Source organism: Heterocephalus glaber, unplaced genomic scaffold, assembly GCF_053883595.1.
Source record: "Heterocephalus glaber isolate CG9 unplaced genomic scaffold, H.glaber_assembly_v1.0 deba00000071, whole genome shotgun sequence".
NCBI classification, from domain to species: domain Eukaryota; kingdom Metazoa; phylum Chordata; class Mammalia; order Rodentia; family Bathyergidae; genus Heterocephalus; species Heterocephalus glaber.
In genome coordinates this window covers 25,660,686-25,675,565 of record NW_028258137.1, presented here as the reverse complement: position 1 = coordinate 25,675,565, position 14,880 = coordinate 25,660,686, and the positions used below count along the sequence as shown (strand labels likewise).

At 35.4% G+C, this 14,880-nt stretch overlaps 1 long non-coding RNA gene across 3 annotated transcripts in view; it reads left to right on the top strand.

Annotated features, from left to right (window-relative positions):
- The window catches only part of LOC147830658 (uncharacterized), a 172,457-nt gene that overhangs the window by 87,144 nt on the left and 70,433 nt on the right, over nt 1-14,880 (top strand). For all 3 annotated transcript variants that reach the window (XR_015449029.1, XR_015449030.1, XR_015449031.1), the window contains exons 3-4: nt 3,041-3,120; nt 6,291-6,349. This is a non-coding gene — a long non-coding RNA (uncharacterized LOC147830658). The remainder of the gene's footprint in view (nt 1-3,040; nt 3,121-6,290; nt 6,350-14,880) is intronic.

The window sequence follows — 14,880 nt, the reverse complement described above, 5'->3', positions numbered from 1 at the left end:
AGTTCTATTTAATCAAGGCACTCTCCTCTCCGTAGCTTTGATCTCTTCAAATTGTTTACCGGTTTTGTTTTCTATAGATAACCGTTCATTCTGGTGAATGAATGGATTCCAAGTAAATTCTAGAGAGCTAATCCACTCAAATTTAATCCATAGTATTTATCTCCCCAAATCATATCTCCTTAGGAAATCCTCTTGATTTTGTGATCATTAATTATGCAAGTTACAACGACATACTATTAAAATTTTTATTACAGTTTTCACTGCAATTCAGAAAAAGAGGAAAATATGTTATAAATCTGTGCCCTTACTCATATCAACATTGACATCAATAACCATTTTTATACTACCCGCTGTATCAGGCAGGACTCTCTTTTAGCAAGAAATAATAACCTGATTTAAACAAACTTAACAAGAGTAATTTACTGATGCACCTTACCTAGAAAGCTGCTATTCTTAGTAATGACTCCAGAGAATATGAAAGTTCCAGCACTTATTAGCTTTTGTCTCTGAATATCAGATTCTTTTTTTAGCTCAATATCCTCATAATATAGGCAACCTGTGTACAGGTGCTTTTTGTTGTTTTTGTTTTTATTTTTGTTTTGTTTTTGCAGTCTTGGTGATTGAGTACAGGCCCTTCCTACAGAGTTGCATTCCCAGTCCTTTTATTTTTAATTTTAAACTGTTTTTTTTTGTACTCGGGATCGAACTCAGGACCTTGAGCTTGCCAGGAAGGCGCAGTGCCACTGAGCTAAATCCTTGGCCCCTTAATTTTGAGAGAGGTCTCACTAAGTTGTCTAGGCTAGACTTGAATTTCTGATCCTCCTGGCTCAGCCTATCAGAGTGCTGTGATTACCATCACGGGGCACCACATCCAGCTTGTACTGTGCTTCAACTGGGTCTCATCAATTTCTACTAATATTTTTAAAGCTTGACTTTAAACATAGAAGAAGAATCAAGCAAGACCTGCCAATTGGTCCAAAGATAAACAATTGTTCTATGTTGGGGAAACAATGCTGATCGGGAGATTCAAAAGTTCTTAGTTTTGGGTTTAGAAAGCTTCAGATTGGATAGCAAGTTTTATAGTCATGTGATTTGAAAGGGAAACTGAAGATGGCAGGGTGAGACCGAGCGTTTTTGCATAAAAATATCAATGAATAGCCACTACTATTAACTCTGTACCAAAAGGTATGGACAATAACAAGTAGTCTATAGCATAGAGGAACTTAAAAACCAGTTTTTGTGATAGATTGTGTAATTTCTGTATAAGAAAGTAGTTATCACTAAAAGTTAAATGTAAAAACTAGTGTTCATTAGTCACACAAAATTTAAAGGTCTCTCCTAATATCAAAGCAAAGGAAATTTACAGTAACAGCATATTGTGAGCATGGCTTCAAGCAGAAGATAAAGCTCCTGCTTTTAAAATTCTGGAATTAAAGGCACCTTAAGTAGACTTTTTAAGTCTTGTGCAAATTGTCCTTGGCAGAGTGACAAATCCCAGCAGCATATAACTTATTAGAGTTGTCCCTTAGCATATGATCTATATTACACATTGAAACAATAATGACAAGGCTGCAAGACAACACAAACAAGACAAAAGGAAAAAAAAAGATCTAATTTACTGGCATAGAAATTGTTCTATGATAACAAGGAAAGAATGAAAGTATATACTGGTATCCTTGTTGGCTCATCTTTCTAAACAGCTATAAAGCTTATGCTTTTATCTATTCTTTTCAATGCTACTAGCATTGAAACTCCATTGAATAGATTAACATGCTCATTGTCTTTCCAAATTGTCACATCTCCCTGTATGTGGCAGAGTGATCACCACAAATATTTGATTTCAGATTGCTAAATATGGATGCTTTTCCAGGAGAGAGGACTGAATGGTCTGTGTTTAATTGGATTATAGGACCAACCAAGCCATTAGAGCACAGAAAGGAATGTTTCTAAATCTACCATTTGGACTTATATCTTATAAGGATGCCACATAACTTGCAATTAACTTAATACCACATGTTTAGCACAATTGATGACTGCCAAAAGCTTTGTGTTCTGCTAGATATCAATTTAAGCATTTAATTTACTTGTGAAAAAGTCAGTCCTTTATTTCTATTTAAAAATAGAAACAAATTGTTTCTATTTCTTTCTGTATATGTGCATTCATTTTTAGATACAGAGTATTTTTTTTTCATGTTGCAAGGATCTTTACATGGGATACTACCTGGGGACTGCTAAGGACTTTTAATTTTTTCCAGAAGTAATAGACTGCAGAAGTATTTTCAACTGCTTTGTTTTGGTGGAATTCTGTAATTTATTATTGTTTAAAAAAAAAGTTTGGAGTCTACATGATTCACTTTAGAAATAGATAAGCCGAAGATTTAAATAATGAGGCCTTAATAAATACATAAGTATACATAATTTTATATATATATATATATGTATGTGTGTATATATATATATGTATGTATATATATATATATATATATATGTATGTATATATATATATATTCTCAGCCAGGGTGTAGACATTTAAGGATTGTTAAAATTAGTGGCAAGGCAAGAGTATATGAACTGCATTCATCACTGATTTGGTATTATGTTTTGAGAATTGCTGGGTCCAAGAGCAAAAAGCAATGTTGCATTGTAAACTGGGTAGCCAGTTCCCCTTGTAGAATCTTTAAGAATCCCTCTAACACATTTATGGACATGAGCTTAGGAATTTATTATAGTCATAAAATTTGGAGACAGGTGACATGGCATGCCACACAGGGACCAAATGGAGTGAGTTCTTAAGGAGCAGGTCTGACCAAGCGATGGGTGGCTAAGGGGATCAGGACCCATGGGCAAGTGCCTTGTTTGCAGTACATAATAATTACATCCATCATGGGGAGTTTGCACATGCACATAACACAGAGCGGTTCTGTTTTCTTTCCTCTCCTCTCCTCTGCCTCCTACTTCCCTCCATCCCTTGATCCCCTTCCCTTTTGCAAAAGACCCATCTCTTCACTGACTGTTATCATTTTTTTCTTTTTTGGGACAGGGTCTCCTTAAGTGGCCCAGGCTAGTCTTAGACTTGTGATTCTCTTGCCTCAGCCTCCTCTCGGAGTGCCAGGATTACAGGTATGCTCCACCAGGCCTGGGTAGGTCACAATCAGGGGAGGGCGATAAGGGAAATTTGTACAGACCAGATTTGTTTCTGCCAGATGTGGGGAAGGGGGGGGTACTTTGTAGCCTGTTTGTGGAGATTTTGAGACTTCAGGAGAGTATGAAGGTTCAAAACTTTACAATACAGATGCTATGTTTGAAAAACTGATTCAGGAACTCTAGTTAGGAAATAAATCTGATGAAGTATTTTATTTTCTAACATTGTTAAATGTTTTATGTATCTTTTAAAAAGTAATAGATTTGAGGGTAATTGTATCACTGTCCTAAACATCAATGTCCTAAAAATAGACTATTTTCACCTCAGATTTGTCATTTTCTCATATATTTATTCTCATACAGATGTTTTTCTGATAAAAATCACAGGGTTTAAAATGATATTTAAAGTCAGAAAGATATTCTTGATACTGATGTACTGTGTAACCTTGAAGTAGTAAATAATTCTCAATAACCCTTAGCCATCTCTATGAATTGATGGAGATCATCATATCTACCTCAGAATGGCATAATGAGGTCTAAATGCTCACATGCTCAAAACAAGGTTAGCAGAAGAACAAGCACTTAAAAATAGATATCACAAGGGGTCGAGGATTTAGCTCAGTGGTTCCACTGCCTGCCTTGCAAGCAGAAGGATCCGAGTTCGATCCCCGGTACTGTCCGACCCCCCCCCAAAATAAAATAAAATAGGGCTGGGGATTTAGCTCAGTGGTTCCACTGCCTGCCTTGAAAGCACAAGGACCCAGGTTCAATCCCTGGTACAAAAAAAAAAAAAAAAATAGATATCACTCTGAGATGTCACCATGGCTAATAAAAGATCATACTTCTAGTTTAAAACCCTTGGAGTTAAATATTTCAAGCTCCAAATTTTTTTTCTGATTGAAGAATTACTGAGCATATATTCAATATACCCTAGCACTAACATATTAATTATTCAATTTTTAAAATATTAAGATATTTTTAAAATGCTACAATTGACTTACATCCTTCTGGGTCAGTTCCTACCATAAAATGAGTTGAAGTCAGATTTTTTATTAACAAGATACAAAACTGTATTATTAAGAGATTTGAGACTTCAGATGTGAAATTTATTATACAAATTATGAGAGGTAGAATGTTTTAAATGATTGACAAAATGTGGTTATATCTTGGGACCATATTAAGCGCACTTCTTTTCTCGACTTCTGCTCCTTTCCTCTACATTTTAGCCCATCTGCTAGCTTGCCCAGTGTTACAGGGGGTTCAAATCTTCCCACAGGAAAGTTGTGTTTCAGCATGAGCTCACAGAAGGCATTGAACTTCAAAATAACTTTTAACTTCGGGAGTTCTTGCCATTTCTTACACATTGTCATGTTTCTCCTATTACCTTACACTTCCCCTTTGCTATGAATTTCATACTCTCCACATGTTGCTGTTAAAATTAGTGACATTAGCTGCTCTCTCTGTTTATTATGTCAGTGGATTCAGTTGAATTCATCAGGGATATTCTCTAACAATTTTTTTTCCAAATGTTACTATTATTTGTATCTGTTTGTGGTGTTAATAATCACTTTACAATCAAATAAAGGTGGATTTTTAATAAATAACTCACCTACACATTATGTGCATATACAAAAATATACCCACATAGGTCTGCGTACCACAATGCACTTAAAAATATATATATATATATATATATATATCATGCACACCTATTTTATACACTTTCATGTTTAGACATGCACATACAACACACACAAACACATACACACACACTCATAGTTTTCCTCTTATAGGTATAGACCTAAGACAAATCTAAGAAGTGTCTTCCTGACTTTAACTCACTGAAAAATCACACATGAGTTAAGTATGAGCCTGCGATTACCCTGAAATGGAGGCAAGAGCAAGTCTACCTCCTTTTCCTTTAAAATCTTCTTCCTTGAAGGGCATCTTATAAACAAAACAAAACAAAACAAAAACCACTCAGTAGATATTTAAAACAGTTTATGCATCATAATACATTCTATTCTGGGTCACTTTGCACACTCAAATTGTTTTTTGAGACTATTAACAATGTCATGCTGAGCAATTTAATAAACACAATCAGTGGTAAAGCCTGTTACTTTTGCTTTCTCTTTTGAAAAATCATCCTCCTGTATATATCTACCCATAATTATAAGCCTGTTTCCTTAACTAGAGAATCTTCAAGAATAATTTGTGCATGTATGATAAGGATCTTTTCTTCATGGGTGACAGAGCCTATTTTGCAGCTTCTATTCACACTCAAATTGTTCTTGAGGAACAATTCAGGAATCATTTGTGTGGGCCTCCCACACTCAGAATAGGTTAATAGCCAATATCACCTTCACTGGGCTATTCTTTGGATAGAGACCATTAAGGGAAATAGCTATTTCAGTGAGTGGCATATTAAAGTTCTAGCCCAGAGCTCTGTCTACTCCTGATCACACTATTTGAGAGTGTGGCTCAGTGAAAAAGCTATAGTACCTTCCTCACCCTCTCCAGGAAGTGAATATAAGGAAATGTAGCCATAAACCTAAACCATGAGGAAGTGGGGGGTTGGAGGGATCCACAGGAGGCTGAAAGAGGTCACTGACTTGTCACTGTTCAGCCTCTTCTTTTCTCCAAGTATTGTATAATTTGGCATTTTCTACTGATTCTCTCATCCCCATGTCAATCAGCCTTTTATGCTTTCTATTAGCTCTCCAGCCACCCTTATTCATGAGTTTATCAGATCAGGCCCGGGACTCTTGCCTCTAAGTTAATTCCCTTGTTTTTATAGTGTCATTTCTTAACAACTATGTCCCTGAAATCCTGTACTTACTGGTCACAAATTTGTGAATCTCTGGAGTTGAAGTGTTTCCTGAATGTGGATAATAACAGTCCTACAATCAGCCATGGTTCCCTTTTAATTTTGGCTGTCTGGATGCTCTAAATCAAATGTTCAGGTTATCCAAGTGTCTAAAGACATTCTCTAATTACATTTTTGGTGTTTTATTAGTCTGTCAGTTTAGGTCTCTCTGATCTTATTTTAACTCACTTTCCCTGTTATTATTTTTTTTTACTCTACCTGGATTAATCATAGTCTTATGATCATATCGTACTTACATTTTTCTTGTTTCTTTTTATTGCAGTTGATCTTGTAATACAACAAATTCTTCACGGAATGCAGCAAGGTATAAATAAATAACAAGTAAGTAAATGGTATCTTTGCACTGAGAAGAAAAAAATGAATATAGATGCAGAACTAGGAAGAAAGAGATATAAAGTACTATGTATGACAAGCTAGGCTGGGGATGAGGTCGCATTATCTAGAAATAGGAATAAAGTAGAGTAAAGAGATGGAAAAGACAGAAAAAATTACAATTACTATGGATTAACTATCTTTATGAGAAATATTCATTGATTTGTACAAATAGTAAATTGTTATATTAAATATGAGGGTTTTTCTGCAGAGAGAGGTAGTGTTTTTTCCTAGGTTACTCTTAGCCAATGACTGAACATGGTAGAGATTCTTCTAAATTAGGATTATTGGTAGGAGATGCAAGACTCCTCTGATTGACAGGCTTGGGTCCTGGACTCATACTCAGTACAACTTTTTTTTTTTTGGAAAATCACTGCAGCCTAAGACTTCTGTAACAATTCTGTCATTCTTTGTTCCACAGGGGTTGAACCAGGTTAAGGTGTTAGGTGTATCCAGCCTCTTCCTAGTTTCTCTCAAAGGGCTTTTTGGGGCAGGGGATTTAGCTCACTGGTTCCACCACCTGCCTCACAAGTGCAAGGTCCTGATTTCAATCCCTTGTACCAAAATAAGTAAATATATAAAACAGCAAAAGCAGTCTCTCTCTGCCTGCATGGGGCAAATTTTTTTAAAAAGCCTTTTTGCCTAACTGATTTCTTGCATATACACCCATCTCCTGGCATCTACTTCTAATAAAGAACAATTTACTATGTAGAGATTCACCCAAATTTGAATCTCCAGCTCTAGGTAACATTATCTTTAAAAAATTCATTTATTATTTATTTATTATTGAGTCTTCATTTTTAAATAAAACTGAAAAAACAGTGCAGTAAATGGCTCTTTTAATGGCTCACTTTCATGATTCTAGAACTATCAAAAGTTGTGTACAATATAGATTAACACATTGTTTCTTATATTTCTGTAGTATATCATAGTAGTGCTAAATGTTTATTTCATGTGTAAATTATTCTTTGACCTACTAGCAAATATTATTTTATGAAAAAAGTTAACATTACTTTGATTTTTTGGCTCATGAATACCAACATGAAACTAAACAACAGTAAAGCCCATATCTTTGAAGACTTAACCATAATTAACACTTCTTACCCAAAACTACTTAAAAAATTTTAGAATAAAGCATGTAATGCCTTCCTAATTGGTTTTTACTCTCAAATTAAAAGTACTTTGATTAAACAAAATTATATATTCATTATCACCATCAAAACCTGGCTTAAAATTCAACTATTCTCTTTATTAGTTTGGAACTAGTGGCAATAGTAGAAAAGTTTAAAGTCCACTCATGATAAAAAATACAATTCTGCTCCTAGGTAGATTGCTTCTTTCTAAGTCAATACTTGATTCTTCGAAGTCACAATAGTTGTATTATACACCTAAATGACAAATAGATCAAATATAGGATTTTTAATACAGAAGAAAAAGGTTATGGCATTTGTGCTACAACTATAAGAAGCAGTACTTATTGTTTGTCCTTAATTAAGAGACACAGTCTGATAAGCCATCTTTATCAATGGAAAGGAACATGAACCTAAGAAACCAGTAGATTTAATCTAAAATGGACTGTTGAGATTTTCCAAAATCTCTAACACATTATCTCAGTGTAGGACTATTTTTGATAATCTTTTTCTAAGGCTATGATCAATGAAAACTTAAAGAAGGATTTAGTGGTCATGATAGGATTTTTTTCTCTTGAAAGATGCCACATTGGGAGAAAATGCATTAATTAAAAATAATTTTTAAAACTTGTTGCTTGATAAAATTTTATGATAATGCTTAAGATTTTTGTTTTCCAGTCTTTAGCATTCAATTTTCAAGGTAATAGTTTTGATATAACGCCATGTACAACCTTGAAACACAAGAACTGAAGGGATGGTCATTCCAATTATGAAGGTACTCCAAATTGAAATGCAATGAAATTTTGCTTAGAATGTTTGTCAGTAACACATTTATTTTGATCTACCCTAGCTGTGAAATGCACATTCAAATTTTATTAAAATAATTTACATTTTAAATATTTTCCTCACATTTTCAGTTTTGAACAAATTGGGGTTTCATTCAAATGAACTCAGGGAGAAGACAGATGTATCATTAATTTCCATGGAAATCTGGTCCAGGAGTAAAACCATACCTGCTGTCTAATGGGAGTTATTTGAGCTCATTTTGTATTTAGATTAGCTACCACTTCAGTTTGAAAGAAATAATTTGTAAAATATTATCCATTTTTCTGGATGAAAGCAAAAATAGGAAAACAGGTATGTCATGACAGCAATATTATTTTAAGAAATACACACCTTTCCTCAATTCTAGAGTGAAAGTTTAAATGTTTAGTACTGCCACACCGACTTAGTCTCATTTGACAGGTTCCACTTAGATTTCAGGAATTACTGTCAACATTTAAAATTTGATTTTAAAATGTGACTAAGATTCTGTCATTTTCATTTTTAAGCCCATTTGTAATGTACACTGAATCCTCTTCTTTTCAGTCAGTGAATAGAGAAGGATTCACTAAATATTAGTTATGAAGAATTTAATATTTCCATTTCAAGTAGAAAATTCTTCTCTGTCTATGAATTTTTATACATACCAGTAACTGTATTTCTCTTTTCTCTCTCAACAAAGCTCACAAAATAAATATATACTTATATATACACACCATGTATATGGTATACATATATTATATATATATGATGTGTCTTTTAAAACTACAGAAACTTCATGTTCAAATACCTCAAGTAATTATTGAGTAAATTCTTCATTTAGAAAGCATCTTTTCCCCCCTACATTCTATTTCTATAACCATGTAAAAATACTTTATTAACAAGTTAATTGTTGTTAATTGTTTTTGTTTGGATGTTGATTGTTCCCCAATGGACCATATATTAAAGATTTGTTACCCAGGGTCATGCTTTTGGGAGGAGCTATAGATCTTTAGGAGATAGGGCCATATTGGAGTCCCCAGGTCATTCAGTACATATCTTCAGAGGGGATTATGGAAGCCTTCCTCTTCCTCTTTATAAGGCATGGCCCATGATGTAAGCAGTTTTGCTCTACCATACAAACCTTCTGTGGTAAGTTGCTTTGCCAAAGGCCTAACGTAAAGGCCTACCTGATCATGGATTGGAATCTCCCAGATAATGAGCCCAAAGAAATCTTTTATAAGCTATTTGCCTCAAGTATTTTTTATAGTGACAGAGAGCTGAGTAATACAATAATTTACAGAATGGAAAGATCAGACAGCCTTATTCTTAATTAGTTGTACTTTCAATTGATTATTTTCAAGTCTTAGTTGCCAGTCATTTAATTTTTATCTTCTTAAAATCCAGCAATAGCCCCACCAGTCCTTAACTGTGGTCATTTTTATGGCTTTAAATTTATTATGTTTTCTTCAAACCTGAAAAACATTATGTTTTCTCCTCCCCAGCTCCTGTAATTCCAAACATTCTTCACTTCTTCTTCATGTATTTGTGACTTTTCCTCTTCCTCTCTTGTCTTCTGACCTTTTCTAACTACTGCTCCAAATTTTCAAGCCAAAGCTGTCTCTTCTATCTCCCTTCCACAGGTCCTATCTTCCATTCACATAGTTTTGCTGAAAATCTGAGCTTTTTCTACATTGCATTTGAGATAGTTTCTTTTCAAGTAATTTCTGACTAGAAAAAATCCCTATTCTTCTCAGTACTCTGGAAGATCAGCACATTTTGACTCTGTTAATTGTTCATTCCCATACCCTACCTACTCCTCAAGAAGGCAGAATACTCTCAAATTATAGTTATTATTATCTGTAGCAGTGATTGCACATTTGGATAAAACAGGAGAATAGATAGCAAGTGCTTGGACTTTACTAAACAGTTTATAAACATAATTGTCTTTAATGAAAGTACACCATCACCTAACTCAACAAGCAAGTAACCTGGGATTCTTTTTTACTAAAGATCATAAACTCTTCATTAATTGGCTGTATTCCACATAGAACTGTGTTTGGTTTAGCTACAATTTTCTTTGCAAAAATAAATAATCAAAAGGGCTTATAAAATGTACTTCATGTCATTTTTTCATAGAAAAAAATAGGTATGACAACGCTTAGCATCAATTTCTACATGGTTTCATACAACAAATTGCTGCCACCTTTGAGAGGAGTCCCTTCTTTTTGTTGACATCTCTGCCAGTCTTTATTATTTTATACCTCCTCTACTTTAATCATTCACATTTTCTGTCTGGCCCCAGAATTTTTGAAGTCCAGTTCTTTTATATTATTTATCACATCTACACAGTCAAAAATTCTGGCAATTTTATCTTCTTAATCAATGATTGTCAACCTTCCCCTTAAAGGACAAGATATAAATGCTGTAAGCTTTGCACATGATGAGGTCTCTGTGGTACATTCTCAGCTCTCCTGTTGTAGTCCTGTAGCACTACAAACCATATGTAAACCACCTGGAAACACTGCGCTCTTTAAAACTTTATTTACAAAAATAGGCAGCAAGCTGAGTTTATTGAACAGGATAAATGCAGCCTGCTGAATCCTACACTGAAGATCATGTGACAAAGTGTTTTGGTGAGAATATTATATCCATTAAGGTCTTCAAGAAAAAATAGTATATCTTGATCAATGAATTTAAAGAGTGAAATATGCCTCACTAGAGATTATCAACTATCTGAAAAAGCCTGGTATTGAGAGGACCTTATCTTTATCTTATTTGCTATTATGCTGACTATAAAAATCTATTTTATGCTTAACAATTCTTAATATCTGAAAGTTTAGTTTGAATCATTTTTCAAAGAAAGTCTTGAATCAATCACCACTTCTCCGTTCACACTGCCACAGATCTGGTTCAATTCCTTTCCATTTTATCTTATTTTACTTAAAACTAATGCATACATGTAAGAAAACAATTGAAAAATAACAAATATGTCTAATAAAAAACAGACCCCTCTGTCATATAAAACAGACCCCTCTGTCCCCTTCAGAATCAAATGATGTCAGCTTTCCTCCTATGTTACCTGTATTTATGGAGTGTCTAATTGCCATGGGTAATGTTTCCAGAACTATATTGAACAAGAGTGGTGATAATGGACATCCTTGTCTGTTCCTGATTTTAGTGTGAAGGATTTCAATTTTTGACCATTTAGTATGATATTGGCTGTTGGTTTTTCATAGATGGCTTCTATCAGTTTGAGGTAGAGACCATCTATTCCAATTTTTTGTAGGGTTTTTATCATAAATGCATGTTGGATTTTGTCAAATGCTTTTTCTGCATCTATGGAGATAATCATATGGTTTTTGTCCTTGGCTCTATTGATATAGTGTATTACATTGATTGATTTGCATATGTTGACCCATCCCTGCATCCCTGGGATGAATCCCACTTGATCAGGGTGTATGATCTTCTTGATGATCTTCTGTATTGTGTTTGCCATTATCTCATTAAGAATTTTTTTCATCTATGTTCATTAGTGGGATTGGCCTATAGTTCTCCTTTTCAGTTGGGTCTTTCTCTGCTTTGGGGATCAAGGTGATGCTTGCTTCCAGGAATGAATTTGGGAGTATTGCTTCCCTTTCAGTTTCATTGAAGAGTTTAAACAGTAGTGGCAGAAGTTCATCTCTAAATGTCTTGTAGGATTCAGCAGTGAAGCCATCAGGGCCTGGGCTTTTCTTAGTTGATAAGTTTTTCATTACATTTTCAATTTCATTGGTTGACATTGGGTTGTTTTTTTCAGGTTCCTGTCGCATGGAGTATTGTTTTCCACCCTTTAACTTTCAGTCTATGAGTTTCATTTTGAATTAAGTGTGTTTCTCGTATGCAGTATATTGTTGGATTTTGCTTCTTGACCCATTCTCCCAGTCTATTTCTTTTGACGGGTGAATTGAAACCATTAACATTGATGGTTATAACTGAAACGTATTGACTTGTCATTGCCATGACTTTTTCTTTTTGTTGGGTTCTCCCCCTTTACATTTAATTTCTTGTCATGACAGATGGGTTCATTCTGCTTTGCTTCCTGGGGTTGTGATCCTCAATGTCTGTTCCTAGGATATTGTGTAAAATTCTTTGGAGTGCTGGTTTGGTATTCACGAAGTTCCTAAGGTGCTCTTTGTCATGAAAGTATCTTATTTCTCCATCCATTTTGAAAGATAGTTTTGCAGGGTACATCAATCTGGGCTGGAGGCTGTTTTCTTTTAGGGCTTGGAATATGTCACTCCAAGCTCTTCTTGCCTTGATGATTTGTGTTGAGAAGTCTACTGTGATTCTGATGGGCTTTCCTTTGTATGTGATTTGTTTCTTTTCTCTAACTGCTTGTAGAACTTTGTTCTTCTGTTGAGTTTCTGGAATCTTAACAATTATATGCCTATGTGTAGATTTTTTTTGATAAAGGCTATTTGGAGTCCTATATGCCTCACTTATCTGTATGTCAAGTTCTTTTCCCCTGCTTGGAAAGTTTTCTGCCATTATTTCTGTGAAGAGATTTTTTTATGTCATCTTCTCTCTCTCCTCTTTCTTCATTGCCTCCAATCAGTCTTATGTTATTCTTCTTTGCATCATCTAGCAGCTGCTGGATTGATTTCTCATGTTCCCTTATAATTTTGAAGCAATTTTTCTTTTCCTGGTCCCTAATTGCAATCTTATTTTCTATATCTGAAATTCTGTCCTCACATTGGCTCATTCTGCTGTGTAGACTTTCAGTGGAGTTTTTCATGTCCTGGAAATCTATTTGCATCTGTTTTATGGATTCCATTTGTTTCCTATGTTGGGATTCCATCATGTTCCTGAGTTCCTCTCTAGATTTATTAATCATGTCTTGCACTAGGGGTTCAATTTCTCCTGTTATCTTAAAAATTATTTCTGATTTCATTTTTTCCAGATCCCCTTTTGTTGCCAGTTCAGTGGGTCCAGGCAGTTGAGTATCAGAATGTTCCGTCTCATTTCCTTTTGTGGTTGCTGTAGGTGATCTGGAAGTCTGGTTTTGAGACTTATTTACATGTTTTCTCATTTCGACTGGGGGGGTGCTGTTGGTGCCTTCACGGATTACCTCCTCTGAGCTGGGAGAGGTGGGACAGGGGCTGGGAGCAGTGGTAGGGATGGTGGCCCAAAAGCCCTTTCCTGTGGGCTGGGAGCAGCAGGAAGGATGGTGGCCAGGAAGTCCCTTCCTCTGGTCCAGGATCAGTGGGATGGCAGCTCAGAAGCCCCTACCTCTGGGCAGGGAGCAGTGGGAGGGATGGTGGCCCAGAAGCCCCTACCTCTGGGCTCGGAGCGGCAGGACTCAGTTCCATGGTCTGGTGGTCCGGTGTCTTCTGCGTCTTTGTAGTGTGGAACCAGGTGGCTGTACACAGTAGCAGTGCGGGGGGAGTCCCACCATTACTGTACAATTAATGTATGTTAAAACATGATTTTTGAATTTTTATTTCTTTATTATCATCATACATTTAAAAAATCCTAAGTCATAACCATCTCTTTTTGTTTTCTACAACATGTTAGTTCCTCATATATATCAAGTTCTTACCATATGATGATTGAAATTAATATGGCTTTCCATCCAAGTGGCACCATGAATGCTGTTTATGTTCTTTGCCTATATTACACTGTTTCACAGCTGAAATAGTGTAGAATTCTTTTCAAATATAAGCTGGCTTCACTTTATCCATCTGAAGAGGTTGCTCAAACCTGAGGCTGTCCTGGTGCATGTGAACCCCAGACCCCAGTCTTGTACACAGTGACCAAAGATGGATGCCAGAGTATCCCTGCTGGTGAGAATTATGCTGATGGGGTGAGCAAATATAAATTGGAAAGGTCTGGGGCAGACATGAGTGGGGCCTGGAGGAATGGGCTTGTGAAGATGCCATAGTCTGAAGTGACAACAGCATTTCTAAGCATTTGTAACTAGGATTAGCAGGTGGAATGGGCTTGTGAAGATGCCATAGTCTGAAGTGACAACAGCATTTCTAAGCATTTGTAACTAGGATTAGCAGGTGGTCACATAATTCTTATCACAATGGCCGGTCTCTAAATATTAAAAAGAAAAGTGTGTGTGTGTGTGTGTGTGTGTGTGTGTGTGTGTGTGAGAGAGAGAGAGAGAGAGAGAGAGAGAGAGAGAGAGAGAGAGAGAGGCTTTTTGAAATCTTTTTGAAATTCCCAAAACCTTTTATTGGCATTTTAAATATTTTTAGACTAAAATATACTATCAAATAAATATTTGCAAATGCATTAGATGATGGTAAAATTGGGTTAATTAACTAAAGATGTAAGTGAAACATGGAATGGAAGGTTGAGTGCACTCTCTCTTTCCAAATCCAATTATTCACCCTCCTTCCATTTCCTGGTTTCTGGTGAAAGTTATAAAGCTGTCAGGTTCTATGAATTTTGCCACTAGCCTACAAATATTTCAAATATGATTCAATTTGATGCAGGGACTCAGAGCAACTTGGCAGTTAACAGCTAATGGCTTTTAAGTCAGCCCTAAACATTATTCCA